This window comes from Sus scrofa, chromosome 2 (genome assembly GCF_054392235.1).
Source record: "Sus scrofa isolate SSC_HxYL_T2T_F1_AM1 chromosome 2, Sscrofa_HxYL_maternal_Yorkshire_Landrace_v2.0, whole genome shotgun sequence".
NCBI classification, from domain to species: Eukaryota; Metazoa; Chordata; class Mammalia; order Artiodactyla; family Suidae; genus Sus; species Sus scrofa.
In genome coordinates, this window is record NC_139384.1 from 135,799,325 (window position 1) to 135,815,689 (window position 16,365).

The window sequence follows — 16,365 nt, forward strand, 5'->3', positions numbered from 1 at the left end:
ATTAGTAGCTAGTTGGGACTGATAGAGAAACTTAAGTTTGGGGACTTATTTTACTTTCAGAATTAGCCCAGTTTTAAAAATATTTGGAAAAACGTCAAAAATACCTTACTAATTATGTTGGCAGTTTACCAGAACTAGAAATTTTAAGAACCGAGTGGTTATGATAGCTTAAAATATATATATAGAATTTATTTCTCCAGACATAGGATTTCTGGGAGTAGAATCATATTGTTTAACGATACTTCACGTGCAATAGAAGATGAGTTTATTGGTGATAAAGGACAATTTTAATTAGGAAACAAGGCATCTGAACTAGTAGCTTTAAATAAATCTCCTGGATTTTATATAGTTCTTAAAAGTATGATCAATTCCCCTGGAACACATGTTTCACAAAACAGATTCTTTGGAGAAAAGAATAACAACTATCTCTTGGTTTGAAATGGGACAAAACTTTTTTCTACAAGTCATAATTGGAAAATTTATGGAAACAATTCCTTGGATCTCTACATCCATCCAGAAAAACACATCACAAAGGAGAACTTGATCCTCAAATTGTCCAGGTTATCTAAGTTTATCTTTTAGGATAAAGATATTTCCAAGGGAATCATTTTAAAGTAAATTCAAAAATAATGAGCATAGCAGGTCCCATCATGGCTCTGTGGTTAATGTACCCGACTAGTATCCATGAGGACATGGGTTCGATCCCTGGGCTCTCTCAGTGGGTTAAGGAGCCAGCAGTGCTGTGGGCTGTGGTGTAGGTTTCAGATGTGGCTGGGCCCCCACCTTCCTGTGGTGTAGACCAGCAGCTGCAGGTCCAATTCGACCCCTAGCCTGGGAACATCCATATGCTGCCCTGGGGCCCTAAGAGACGGAAAAAAAAAAAAAAAAAAAGACAATTGTTATTATCAAATATGAGATAATGTTGGAAATTTGAACATGTTATCTTGCTCTTATCTGTCATAGGAAAGCGATTTCTTCTATACCTCATTTCAATTAGGAGATCACAAAACACTGAATTAACAGAAGCTGCTCACACTCCCCATTTCCTGTCATTTACTTCCTTGCCATTCTGCATGTGAGATTAGAATTGAGGGCACTTCATAAAAAAAACTCAATGATGGGGGAGAGGGCATGAGCAGTGTGTGAGAAGCAAAAGAGCAGTAGGAAGAACACTGTTTTCTGCTGCTGAAAGGGCAGTTTCTAAGACTTGGTGGTGCTACAGCCCCCACTACTTGCCTAGGGGAAGAGAATCTGTCTCAACAGTAAATAAACAAAATCAAAGGCAAAGGATTCTTAAACATCAGGTTTAAGAATCAGGTTTGGACCAGAGGGCAATTGAACATTTTCCTGAATCTGTGGGTAATTTGTGTTTGTCTTTTCATGGGATTCAAGAAATAGAAACCTGCTACTCCTGGGAACTCCCCAGTGGGGTAATGAAAGTGTGCCCAGTTTGCTGTGGGATGTTATCCTGCATTTTCATTTGTGAACTTTCCTCCATTCAATCCTCCTCCTCCCTCCCTCCTCTATTACTCCCTCCCCTTTCCTTCCCTTTCCTCCTCCTGTAAAGGTAAAATGATCTAGCATTCAAATCCTCAGTCAACAAAGATCACTTACTCTCTGTTTAATAAAAAGGAAAAAGGCTGTTGGTTCCCCACCCCTCTCCTCCTAGATTGTCTTCTAGAACACACCAGAGACTCAACCTTTAATTTTCAGTGCAAGATACAGAACTTTCTGACTACTGTAACTACAAACCCATGTCTCTGAGATTAACTTTGGAGTCTCATAAGATATGCAGGAGATAATCACAAATTGAGTCTTCTCATCTCTCAAGGAGATAAAGTCTTCATTTTTTTCTATATTACTGTATAAGCGAAATTCTGTCTAGATTTTGCAGTCAATTTCATGCTAACTTACATGTGTGCAAATCTGATAATGTTTACTCAATATTAAATTGTGTTCTTTCATCTGTATTGCCATGGAGGTTGTTTTATTTCCCCAGTAGTTCCTTCCTTCCCTCCCTCCTACCAGTTTTCTTCTTTCAACAAATATTTACTAAGTAGAGATTGCACTGTCCTAAGTTCACAAAGAGTTAGCATATGGCAAGCAAACCTGAAAGGTTAAAGACAAGACAGTCCTACTTGTTTCAGTATCTCTGATTTCTGAGTCAATATTTTAAAACACAAGTTTTATTTTTCTTGGTAAATTAGGTGTTATTTTAGTTATTTTTTCTGTATTTTTTTCTTTTTGCTATCACCCACTTATTATTTATCCAGAAAATATTCTTTCACTGCCTACATTATTTTTAGTTCTGGTTGCAAGAATTATGACAAAGTGTATATAATTCTGTTTTTGTATGACTACTAGTGCATTGTCCAACATTAATGATACATTAGGCTTGTAAATACCTGTGCTTAAAATTACAAGCAAAGCTAATTTTTTAAAAGCAGGATAACATATATTTAAGCATTTACAGCTTATTACAAAAATTAGAATATTTATTGTGTTTTAATCATGTTTGAAGTTAACTCACTTAACTCTACATAAATGTGTGTATATAGATATATCAATGTGTGTATGTGTATATATATGTATATATATATATGGATGAATATATATATAGATATATATATATATATATACCAAAATGTCCTTAACACCTCCCCCCTCTGATTGACTAAGCTTTAAACAGGTTTCTTCTTAGAGTTTCCATTGCAGCTCAGGGAATAAGAACCTGACATAGTGTTTGTGAGGGTCAATCTCTGGCCATGCTCAGTAGGTTAAGGATCTGGTGTTGCTGCAAGTTCCGGCATAGGTTGCTGATGCAGTTCAGATCCAGTGTTGCTATGACTATGGCACAAGGCCTGCAGCTGCAGCTTCAATGGACCCCTAGCCTGGAAACTTCCGTATGCCATAGATGCGGCCATAAATTTTTTTAGAAAATTTACTTTAATAAACTTACAAATATAAATTCTTTATTTGCTCTTTGAGATACAAATCTTCTCCTGCCTCTTGACAGTTTTTAAACACAGGACTGTCTTTCTCAAGGACCTGAGAACCATCCCTTTGAAATGTAGTCATCAAGAAAAACAGGGACCTTGTCTTCAAGCCTCTGTGAGAGGGCGGAAGCTTAACTTTGAAAAGTGCCAATCAGGAAACACAGATTACCTAATCACATTGACTAACCTCCCTGATGACATCTTCTAGTATTTTCTTACTGGCTCACGCCTCTTAAAAACTTATCCTTGTTTCCGTGGAGCTGTGTGTGTGCATAAAATAGCAAAGCAGATATAATAGGAAAGTAAAGCACAAAAAATCCAAATACTTTGCAAATAAGTTGTGTGACCTTGAAAAAAACCATATATATAAACACACACATATAATGATAAACATAAAATGTACTTTATATAAAATTTACATATTTATATATTCACTTATACACATATACATATTTATATGTATATTTTGTATACATACTTTATATGTAGTTACACACACACACATATTCACAAACACAATATGCCTCGAGCAAACCTAGAGCTTCTGCAGCTTTGGACTAGAGTTACATGTTGAAATATTTTGGAAAAACTTGATTTCTATCTTGGTTTCCCTCCTAGTATACTTGTTCCCTGCTGATACTAAACTGTGCATAGAACCTGAATTTTGCAATTATCTTCCTGGGGAGCCATTGTGAATAGGCTCTCTATCCAGATTCTAATACAATGTATGAGAAAGAATTGTCTTCCTTTGAATTTCTCTTGAATCTACCTCTCTTCTGTCAGTCTGTCATTCTAACTTTACAATCCATACTCAAATGTGCTTCATTAGAATTTACAATGACTTTCTGATATAGTAACTGAAAAAAAAACAACAATAAAAAGTCACTCTGAAGTTGGCTTATTTACATGGCCATTTCTATGCTCTACACATCCTCTTAATCATGTTTCTGGAACTACAGTTTGCTTGAGGTGTAATATAAAAATGTAAAGAATACAAATAGATACTGATGAAAATACATCCTTTGCATTATGAGCCCTCTATTGTGTGGGCATTACACATACATCATCTAATACAATTATAGCCATTTGACTCTGGCTGTTTTCCAGAATTGCCATTTATCCCCATTTTACATGTTGGTAACTTGAGTTTGAGATCATAATAAAATTGGTTGGTTAAGAAACCATGTAAATGCAAGAGCTGAAATTCAAATACAGAACTAGTTTGGCACGGATCTTAAATTCTTTCTGTTGCATCAGGAGACTTAGATGTTCATTGCTAAGAATTAGCACAATTTTGTAGAAGGAAAAAAATTCAACCCCCAAAGTGGCAGATATAATAGAAAAGCAAAGCACGAAAAATCCAAATACCTTGTGTGACATATTACTTGTGTGACCTTGAAAAAACCATCTAGCTAAGTTGAATAGGAATTTCTTTATCAATTGAATAGGAAATTAGGACAGTTGGTAATCTTACAGATCCTTTATAAATTAAAAATTACATGGTTCTATCTGAATGCTAATTGTACTCTAAGATATTTCTGGAAAATACAAATTTTAATACACATTAAAAAAAAGGTTTACAGCCATTTCCTCTGGCAACTTCTGGAGCTATATAGTCCAGTGTTATTTAAGAATAAAGTTAGAAAACTTGAGACTAGAATAGTATCTTTCCATATGACCTAAGAAAAATGCTTCAAAGTCTTAAGCCTTTCTCCATCCATGTAAGTAGAGATAAAAATTAAGAAATGTTATTCACCTCAAATTTGGTGTCAGAGAGGCTCCCTTTCTACTTGCTGCCACCTGCTTTGAGTGCCTTGGCATGAAGCTGAGAAGCGGCTTTTTTTTTTGCTCTCCAGCAAAATGTTGTATACTGGAAGGAGAAAAATCCATAAATCCCAATAGTTTCCAGGTTGCAAAGGGGTTTTATATCCACATTCCCCAGGGCTATGAGAAACCATTAAAAATTACAAAGAATGCTGGAAATGGAGCAACTATAGAGGATCAGTTTAAGTTTGACAGGCAAAGTAAAACTACTTTCACTTACTTACACATATTAGGAAATCTGTTTGCAAAGTTAATTTGCAATGGGGAGCAGAAGTTGAAGTCCGCCAACATTGGTAGGCCACCATGCTCATTCAGATATGTCATGATAATGTCAGAACCATTTTCGACTGTCCAATTCCAGTTCAACTAATGCTAACATGCTGCCAGGGAAGCACAAAAGAATTATTTAGATGTCTGTAGGATTCAGGCAAAAAATGCAAACAATTAAAATTTCCTTTTTTTTATTCATTAACATTTTCCTATATAAATTTGCACTATCCTTTGCCTTCTTTAAGATAGACAGATTTGTTAGGCTTCAAGTCCCCTTCAAGGAGATTAAACCCAAAGCCTCTGGCCAAGACAAGAATTACCAGACCCTTATCATCACCCTGCCTTCCTCATTGTAATGCCCCTTCCCCATCTTGAGCAGCCAGGCCTAGTACACATAACATCAAGGGACTCTCCAGGGAACTTCCCTATAACCTGTCCCCATTCAGACCAATCAGATCAAATATGCTCCATGCAGAGACTAAACAATACTCAGCCCTAATGCATGCACAGTCGGCTGGGGCAGGAACAATCAGTGGGTGGGGCAAGAAAAATCAGATCCCCACTCAGCTCACTCTCTTTCTAAGAGTGTACTTTTTGCTTTAAATGAATCTGCTGCACACTTCTGTTCCAGGGAACCTGATTCTACTCTATTGCAGTCTCCAAGGCAATCCTCAGCAGCAGTATTTTCACTCTGGTGGCCTGGTTGATGCCCCCTTTAAGCACCCCAACAAGAGCTGTAACTCTTGACCTCTGACACTGTTGCTTTAAGGGGGTTCCCTTTGGTTGCAGTGAGTTGTCACCTGGATCCCAATGCAACGCTTCTGCCTAGAAAGCTTGCCTGCATCTTTAATACCTGCTGCCTCAATTCTCTGTTGTACCACAGACAAGGATCAAGGGACTAACACAGAGTCCTAACAAGTTAAGCAGATTGGGTGACTATTGCATCCAGTTGCTGTGGAGGCACAGGTTTGATCCTCTGCCTAGTACAGTGGGGTAAAGGATCTGTCATTGTCACAGCTGTGGTTTAGGTCGCAGCTGTGCCTGGGATTCATTCCCTGACCTGAGAAGTCCCATATGCCATAGAAGCAGCCATTAAAAAAAAAAAAAAAGGTGTTCCCCATTGTGGCACAGCAGAAGCAAACCTACCCATGAAGACAACAGTCTGATCCCTTGCCTTGTTCAGTGGGTTAAGGATCCAGCATTGACATGAGCTATAGTGTAGGTCACAGACATGACTTAGATCTGGTATTGCTGTGGCCGTGTCATAGGCTGGCAGCTGCATCTCCAATTTGACCCCTAGCCTACGAAATTCTATATGCTACAGGTGTGGCCCTAAAAGACAAACAAAACAAAAATAATAATAAGCCTACAATCTAGTGGTTTGAATGTTGTATGAAAATACACTATTATCCTGGTATAAAAGAGACAGGATAGCAATCACAAGTTGAAAATTCTCATTAGACCAACTTATTTGGCCTTTGGCAAGAAGTAGTTAACTTGTAAGGAAAATAATATTTTCAAGTACAGTACTTAGGAGTGAGTCATACTGCCAACAGTCTATTTCAAACTGCAATTGTGAATTTTAGCTGCACAAATCTAAAACTCATTTTATTAATCTAATCTTTAGAATGGCATTAAACTTTGGATTTATAATTTCTGTGGAATCACACTTGCTCTATTTTGAAACACTTTTTATGAAATACATTTTATAATCACAATAAAAAAACTGCAATTCAATTGAGGCAAATGATATTAAAAAATCAAAAGTCTATGTCAAAGTTAAATTTAAAATGCAATCATTTTTAAAAAATCTAAGGATGGGAAAACATTCAAGGAACTAAGGCAAAAGGAGTTTAAAATGATAATCTTTCTACTTTGCTTCTGGCTAATGCCCCAAAGGCTGAGACCATAGAGTAGGTGCCAAGAATCCAAACATCCTAGAGTGAGATGTTAGTTCACCAGTGCTGGATCATGAGAAATGTTTCTTAGATTCTACAAGGTCACCAATCTCACAAAATAAAAAGAACAAGAAAAAAGAAAATTTGAAACATGAAGTTTAATAGTCACAGAGAGGATTTCTGGGCAAAGTCTTGCCAGTGAGCTAGTACTAGCCCATGCAGATAGGGAGAGAATGCTTCCTTATGCATTAATCCAAATAAGGGGGCTGCTAAGGGCTCTCTATACATGGTCCATAATTTACATGATAATAAGAGGACTGATATTTGAAGAACACCTCAGGAACTTAAAACTAGAAAGCTATACCTATCAAGCTATAGACAATAGACGACAAGAGTTTGAGGAAAGGGAGCCAAGGAAGACCATAGTTTGGTGGTGTAATTAATTTCCAATATATTAGCAATTGTATGAAATGTAAATGCAGTTGGTATTCCAGTAAAAAAACAAAGATTGCCAAACTGTAGAAAATGCTTTTTGATACATTAGTAGCACAAAATTAGATAAAAACTGAAGGAATGAGGTAAGATATGCCATGCATATACTAACCAAAATGATTACTTTCACAAAAGAGACTTTAAGAGAATACAACTTATTTGAGGTAAAAAGACTCAACTCACCATAATTATATAATTTAAAATTCTTCACACAGAATAATGCGGTCTCAAAATTTACAAAGAAAAATTTAAAAAAAACCTACAGAAAACAAATAAATGCAAAAAAAGAGATTAATACATTTCATCCAATAATTTGGAAAACAAGCTGAAAAGAAAGATTCTGAGTTCTCACCTTGAGAATAAAGGCTGATGTTGGAACGACTTATTCCACTCAGTAAGAAGTTTTCAGATTAGGAAGATTTTCAACTTCCCAATAGTTCACACATATTTTTAAATTCCAAAATAAATCTAAGATTATAAACTAGCTCAGTATTTTTTAAAAAGGATATTCATCTAGATAAAATATATGAACAGAAATATAAATATAGGAATTTTATTTTGCTATACAGAGAAATAATCTTTTCTCAATATACCCTCATACATGACAGAGGTAGAAGCAGTCTTACAGGCCAAAAAATAAATAAATAAAAATGACAATGAGGGAAACAATTTATCTGAGGAAACTCTCAAAGAAAGAGTCGTATTTCTCTTTGGTCAGTAATATATTTTTAGAAATTTACACACAGTATGGAGAAAGAGAAGCAATATTTGACCTATTTTTTTTTTTTTTTTTTTTTTTTTGTCTTTTTGCCATTTCTTGGGCCGCTCCCACGGCATATGGGAGGTCCCAGGCTAGGGGTCTAATCGGAGCTGTAGCTGCCAGCCTACGCCAGAGCCACAGCTACGCTGGATCCGAGCCGCGTCTGCAACCTACACCACAGCTCACCGGCAATGCCGGATCATTCACCCACTGAGCAAGGGCAGGAATCGAACCCTCAACCTCATGGTTCCTAGTCGGATTCGTTAACCACTGCGCCACGATGGGAACTCCCTGACCTACTTTTGACAGCTTACTGGTGTCAGTAAGTGAGTGTGTAGGAAAAGAGGCACTCCCAACTGTTGTTAGAAATACAAGTGGCTTGGAGAAAATTTGGCTATTTCAAACTCTTTTTGGTAGATGCATTACCATTTATCAATATCCAGTTTTCTTTCCTGTAGGAAGATTATTCTTCATTACTTCTTTGAATCTAGTAATAGTCATATGACTTGCTTTGGACAATGAAATATTAGCAGAAATGATGTGAGTCACTTTAATAGCAAATGCAAGCTACAGTCAATTCTCATTATTTATGGTAGTTCTATTCTATAAAGTCTATGAAGAATGAAGTAGAAAATACTAAGTCATAGCTTCCAGGAGAAATACATGGTTACGTTTCTTTCCATTAACTGATTAATACAACTGATAACACATGTTTGAGATATGTTTCTGCTTAAAGGTACATTGTTGAAACATATATATTTCTTTCAAATATTAATTAAATGCAGTATTTCTTTACAGTAAAATAGTTAAAAAGGATTTTTTTGATCCTGGGTAACATAACTATAAATATTTTGGTTTTCAGCCTTGCAATAGTACTATCCATTAATCTTTTGTTTTTAATTGGTTGCCCTCTCATGAATCCACAAATGTAACTATTTTTCATCTTTCCTGTAGCTTTAGATGTTGCTATATAGCTTGAATTTAATATTACAGGTGTTACTTTAGCCATTTCTGGAGCAGCCTCACAAGCACATAGGCAAATATTCTTTTGCTGCGTGTACTATATTGTTGATTCAGTAACACTGTACTTAAGCCTGAATAAAGTTTATCTAACACACAATATTTTCTCCATAAGACACATCACAGTCTTCAGATAGCCCTTCAGTCACATACATATATACATTCTTTTTTCTCACATTATCATGCTCCATTATAAGTGACTTCTTTGTAAAAAAATTTTGGCATAAAAATGCATCTTATTTGTAAATTTTTCCTCAGAAATTTTTATAATAGCTATTCATTAAATTAATTGAAATTTTAAGGTGACAACAGTGTTATAGAAAGATAGTTTAAAAATAAAATTTCCCCTCATTTCTTAATCTTCACACTCAATTGAAAAAAATCAACAATTCTTTTTCTATCTACAACATTCTTTATTCTTATTATAATCTTTGCCTTGTCCACATGTATCCATAGATTTACTGAGTACAACATGAGTCTACATATTCCACATTATATTTTAGTATAACTCCATTCCAAAAATAATTGTCAAATGGTTTACTGAACAATTTTGATTACAGCTTACCTTAATAATATTCCCGTATTAGTAAGTCAATGTCACATTGTTCAAGCAAATTATCTCCAAATAAAATTTATGCATATTTATATAAGAAAAATAGTTGTATAAAAACAAATTATATATATTCATGTAAGGAGATTATTCAGAAAATGGCATACTTTCAGAGAAATATACTTTTATATTATGAACTGTGCACATGAATATTTTATATATATGAAGAAAATTATATAAATAAAATGTATATACATGCATACACATAGTTTATATGGTGACAATAGTCAATGAAAGAATACGCAAAATGATTTATTTTTATATTATGTAAGAAAAACCTACTCCCTTAGCACTATAAAGTCTGAGGAAGTAAATCCTATGTTTACATTTATAATTTGACTTAAAATTTTAAGTTGAATTTTGTTGTTTTGCATGTTGTAAATCATTTTTGAGCTGTTAGTCTACAATTGTGCCTTGACACAGAGCTCTTTTGGCATACAAACCAACCTGGTGACATAGACATAACTCAGCCAGAGAATAAACCTGTCCTTGTGCTTTTACTATGAACAGAAAACCATCATTATTTATTTAAATGATCAGTATGTACACAAAAAGTGCTAGTCTGAGACCTTATACTATCTATAACATTATCAATTTCAAATTATTTCCCATTTTCCTGTTAAATTATGAAGGCTCATTTCTAATACAAAAGGAGTAAGGAAAAAGACTAATAAATAGGAGATCTGGTTCCAATTTGTTTAAGCATACACAGTGCTCAAAAACTAATCCTCATAAGGCATTAGAGGAAAAAGGAAATGTAATCCCTATTTGACTTTGCATAAGGTAAATTGCCTTCGGCTGTGAATATTAAAAAAAGAAGGCACTTAGTGGATCAGGTAACTGAAAAATTAAAGATGTAGTCACCCAATAATGTTAATAAGCTCCCAATTTCATTCTGACTCTTCTCTCTTTTCCACAATATGTTATCTAAACATGAACATTTTTGTGCTCTCAGACTACATGCCTCTTTATCCACAATACAGGGGGGCAGAAATATGTTCTCTTCCTGCAACCATCACATAAAATACTGGACTTCCTTGAACCAACCAGTCCCCTGGTCAGCTTGTGAATGTGAGAATCAGAGGAATGTGATCTTTTGATTCAGTTAGGTGTTTGTGTGGTGTTAATTCCACTCTTATCACGTGGTGGGAAAATCTTTAGATCTGATTATAAAAAGAGAAGTAAATAGATTCCAGGGAAATAAACACAATATCTTCTTTAAGAGTAAATACCTCTATAAGGTAAATAGGTCTATTCTAAAATATTTACTTTTTTTCTCTTAGAAAGACTTTTTTGGGAGTTCCTGTTGTGGCTCAGCTGTAACAAACCAGATTAGTATCCATAAGGATGTGGGTTTGATCCCTGGCTCTCCTCGGTGGGTTAAGGATCCAGCCTTGCTGTGAATTGTGGTATAGTTCACAGACTCAGCTCAGATCCTGCATTGCTTTGGCTGCAGTGTAGGCCAGAAGCTACAGCTCTCATTTGAGCCCTAGCCTGGGAACTTCCATATGCCATGGGTGTGGCCCTCAAAAACACACAAAAAAGACTTTTTTCCCAAAGAGGTGACTATATAATTACTCCATTTTATCATCTTATTATCTACATATATTTAAAGATCATAAAAGAGGAAGTATAATTAATCTTATTACTTAGTCCATTATCTATTCATCCATTTATTGAATAACTTATTGACATGGTATTAGTTTCCAGACACCATGCTAGGACTGGGAATACAGTAGTGGATAACAGTAAACATCTGTTCTTTCAAGGAGCTGACATTCAAGAATGAGCAACAAACAATAAGAGAATTAACAAGCAAGCTAAGATCAATAATTACAGGAAGTGAGAAAAAATAGTATAATTAGAGAAATAATCATCACAAATTAGCTATGATGATCAGGAAACACCTCTCGGAGAAGGTGATAAAAAACCTGAGGATTAAAGAAGTAGAATTTAGGCAGTGAAGTGAAAGTATTAGGAAAAAAAAACATTCTGCATTCTACTTGTAGAAGTAATAATAAGTGTAGATTACATAGATATAAACAAGCTTGATGTGTTGGAAAGACAAAGATTTCCAACATGAAGGAGCAGAGGGAGTATGGACTAGAATGGTAGAATAGTTACATCTCATGAAACTTGGTGGGAAGCCAAGTTTACATGTAGCACTCTAACAAGTCTAACTTTTCTGGCTTCCACTGAAGCCAGAGTCACAGGATTCAATGCGTTTGCCAGATACCCTGCTCCTGTGCACCTGATGCTTCCAAAGTAGTCTCCAGCCTCCCCACCACCCTGTACACCTGCTTCTTTTGGAGCCATCACTGGTGGGTTGCTCACACATTGAAGAGGAGTTGAAACCACAGCTGAGCCTCAGAGGCCCCGCAAGTAAGGAGGAAGAGCTGAAACCTATCCTCCAAGCTGTACAAACCACAGATTTACACCTACACTGCTGACCTTATAAATTCAGTGCTGGTGGAACATCCAAACAGACAAGTGCTCCTGCACCTGAAGGGGTCTGGCTTTAGAAGCTGTGGGCTTTGTGGGTGTATACATGCAGGGTCTGTATTAGGCCAATATCTGAGCTGACTCTAACTCCTACAGCAGGTCCAGGAGCATGAATGATGTAATCCTGGGTCTGGTGATCACGTGAAAATGCCTGAGAGATAACGGGGCCAATAGCTGACATATCCATGGTTAAAGTGGGGCCAAGACCAGTGCAAACAATAGTGTACCTTGTGAGCCCACACAGTCGGTGAAAGGTAACACAACAGAGCACACTCACAGGTGAACAGATCCACTGGTGGAATATTCAATGGCTCTTCTCCCAGTGGAAGTGCTGCAAGCCCTCCTTACATGCACTTCAGATCAGAAACAAGCTTAGAAACACAACTGTGGGTTTCTACTCTAACAACTAGGGAGCAGACCCTGCCCTTAACAGGATTAAGACAACCACAGAGTAAATATGAGGCCCTACTCAATATCCAGTGCAGGCTCTGATCACCACAGCATTACTTGCATCTCCTTATCAAGGGGATAACAGCCAGTATACACTGAGGAAAGAAGTGGAAGACACCCAGACTTAAAAAAAAACCCTCACAGCAAAAAAAAAAAAAAAAAAAAAAAAGTTAAATTAAATTAAACCCAGCAGACTTTTGGGAGTCAGCCACCTCTAAACACACCCCCAATAATGCCCTAACCACCAGAGGGACAAGACCAAGCTCCACACATCAGTGGGAAGATACCAGTCCCTCCAACCATGAAGCCTGCACAAATCTCTGTACCAATATTAACCACCAGAGGAGAGACACCAGAAGCAAAATCAACTAAAACCCTGAATGCTACAGAAAGGAGAACATAAATAGAAAGACAGAAATAATGACATGATGGAGAAATATGTTTTAGACAAAGGACCAAGGTAAAAACCCACACAACAACTAAATAAGGAGGGGATAGTCAATCTATGTGAAAAAGAATTGAATAGTGTTAGTATGATCCATGACCTCAGAAAAGAACAGAATCAGAGAATGAGAAGTTACAAGAAATGTTCTTCCAAGACCTAGAAGAGTTAAAGAGCAAGCAAAGATGAACACAATAACTGAAGTGAAAAATACACAAGAATAAATCAATAACAGTATAACTGAGGCAGAAGGATGAGTAAGTGAGGTGGAAAATACAGTGGAAATCATTGCCAAGAGAAGAATAAAGAAAAAAGAAAAGAATTGAGGACAATCTCAGAGACTTCTGTGACAACATAAAACATTCCAACATTCCTATCAGAGAGATCCCAGAAGAAGAAGAGATAAAGCACCTTAGAAAATATTTGTAGAGATTATAGCTGAAAACTTCCCTAATATGGGAAAGTAAACAATCAAGTTGAGTAAGCACAAAGAGTCCCATACAAGATAAACCCAAAGAGAAACATAGCAAGATACATACTAATCAAACTAACAAAAATTAAATACAAAGAAAAAATATTAAAGGGCACAAGGGAAAAAGCAACAAACAACAAACAACATACAAGGGAATCCCCATAAGCCTATCAGCTAAATCTCAGCAGAAAATCTACAAGCTGTAAGAGAATGGCAAGATTTATTGTAAATGATAAAAGGGAAAATCCCTCAACCAAGAATATTCTACCCAGAAAGGCTCTCATTCAGATTTGACTGAGAAATCCAGTTTTATAGACAAAAGCTAAAAGAAATCAGCACCACTAAATCAGCTCTACAATGAATGCTAAACGAATTTCTCTAGGTTGAAAAAAGAAAGGACATAACTAGAAACAAAAGAATTAAAAATTGGAAAGCTCATCAGTAAAGGCAAAAATAAATAAATAAAAGTAGGAAATCATATACAGACAAAAATGATATCCAAACCAGTAACCATGAGAAGAGGAGAGGATGGATGAAGAATATTAAAAATCCATTTCAAATTAAGAGATCAGCAACTTAAAACAATTTTACAATATACACAGAAAGCTCTATCAAAATTTCATCAGAACCACAAGTCTAAAAACTACAATAGACACACATATAAAAAAGAAAACAAATTCAAAGACAACACTAAATATAGTCATCAAATCACAAAGAAGAGTACAACAGGAAGGGAAGGCAAAGTTCAACAATTACAAATCTAAAACAATTAAGAACGTGGCAATAAGCACATACATACTGATAACTACCTTGAAAATAAATGGATTAAATGCTCTAATCAAAAGATGTAGACTGGTGGAATGGATACAAAAACAAGACTCATGTATGTGCTGTCTCAAAAGACCCAGACTTCAGGTCTAGGGACACAGAGGCTAAAAGTGAAAGGACAGAAGATATTTAATGTGAATGAAAATCAAATGAAAGCTAGAGTAGCAATACTCAACTCTGATAAAATAGACTTTAAAATAAAGAATGTTATAAGAGAAAGAAGTATACTACCTAATGATCAAGGGTTCAATCCAAGAATATATAACAACTGCAAATACATATGCACCCAACATAGAAGCACCACATTATATAAGGCAACTGCTAACAGCCATAAAAAGAGAAACTGACAGTAACACAATAATAGTGGGGGTCTTTAACACCACACTTACATCACTAAACAGATATCCAAACAGAAAATCAATAAATAAACATAGGGCTTAAATGACACATTAGACCAGATAGACTTAATATTTTATAGAACATTCCATCCAAAAGAAGCAGAATAAACATTCTTCTCAAGTGTACATGGAACATTCTCCAAGACGGATCACATCTTGGGCCACAAATCAAGCCTCAATAAATTGAAGAAAACTGAAATCATACCGAGCATTTTTCCTAACCACCATGCTATGATACTAGAAATCAAATGCAAGAAAAAAAATGCAAAAAACACAAACATTTGAAGCCTAAATTACTCAGCAATAAAAGCATCACTGAAGAAATCAAAGAGAAAATTAAAAATACCTAGAGACAATTGAAAATGAAAACACAATTATCTAAAACCTGTGGGACACAGCAAAAGCAGTTCTAAGAGCAAAGCTTATCATAATACAATCGCAATTCAGAAAACAAGAAAAATCTCCAACAACTTAACCTTGCACTTAAAACAACTAGAGAAAGAAGAACAAACAAAAGTCAAAGTTACAAGGGAGTAAAGCATAAATATCAGAGCAGAAACAACTGAGATACAAAGAAAACAAAAGATCAATGAAACTGAAGGTGGTTCTTTGAAAAGATAAACAAAATTGCTAAATGGTAGCCTGAGTCATCAATAAAAAAGGGAAGAGGGCTCAAATCAATAAAATTAGAAATGAAAACGAAAATATTACAGTTATCACAGAAATAAAAAGGATCATGGGAGACTACTACAAGCAACAATTTGCCAATAAAACGGAAAACACAGAAGAAGTAGGAAAATTCTCAGAAAGGTACAACCTTCCAAGACTGATCCAGGAAGAAACAGACAATATGAACAAGACCATTCACAAGTACCGAAATCAAAACTGTGATTTAAAAACTTCCAACCAACAAAAGCCCAGGACCAAATGACTTCACAGATAAATTCCATCAAACATGTGGCAAAGTGTGAACACCTAAAATTATGTACTCCTTCCAAAAAAACTGAAGAGGAAGAAAGACTCTCCAAGCTCATTCTATGAGGCCACTATCCCCCTGATACCAAAATCAGACAAAGGAATCAGAGAAAAAGAAAATTACAGTCCAGTATCATTGATGAACATAGACACAAAAATCCTCAACAAATTATTCATATACCAGAACCATCATTATTTTAAAAGGCTCATACACCATACTTAAGAAGGTTTATTCCAGGGATGCAAGGATTCTTCAATATCCACAAACCAATCAGTGTTATGCACCACATTAACAAAATGAAGAATAGGAGTTCCCGTCATGCCTCAGTGGTTAATGACTCCGATTAGGAACCATGAGGTGGCTGGTTCGATTCCTAGCCTCGCTCAGTGGGTTAAGTATCTGGCATTGCCATGAGCTGTGGTGTAGG

The 16,365-nt window shown here is 35.8% G+C and overlaps 1 long non-coding RNA gene across 7 annotated transcripts in view; it reads right to left on the reverse strand.

Annotated features, from left to right (window-relative positions):
* LOC102160311 (uncharacterized) overlaps positions 1-16,365 on the reverse strand; it is a 462,347-nt gene that overhangs the window by 223,389 nt on the left and 222,593 nt on the right. For 3 of the 7 annotated variants that reach the window (XR_014838661.1, XR_014838662.1, XR_014838664.1), the window contains one exon: positions 5,045-5,200. This is a non-coding gene — a long non-coding RNA (uncharacterized LOC102160311). Of the gene's footprint in view, positions 1-4,752; positions 4,867-5,040; positions 5,201-7,663; positions 7,740-16,365 lie in introns of all 7 variants that reach the window. The other 4 variants (XR_014838658.1, XR_014838663.1, XR_014838660.1 and 1 more) reach the window with 3 other exon arrangements.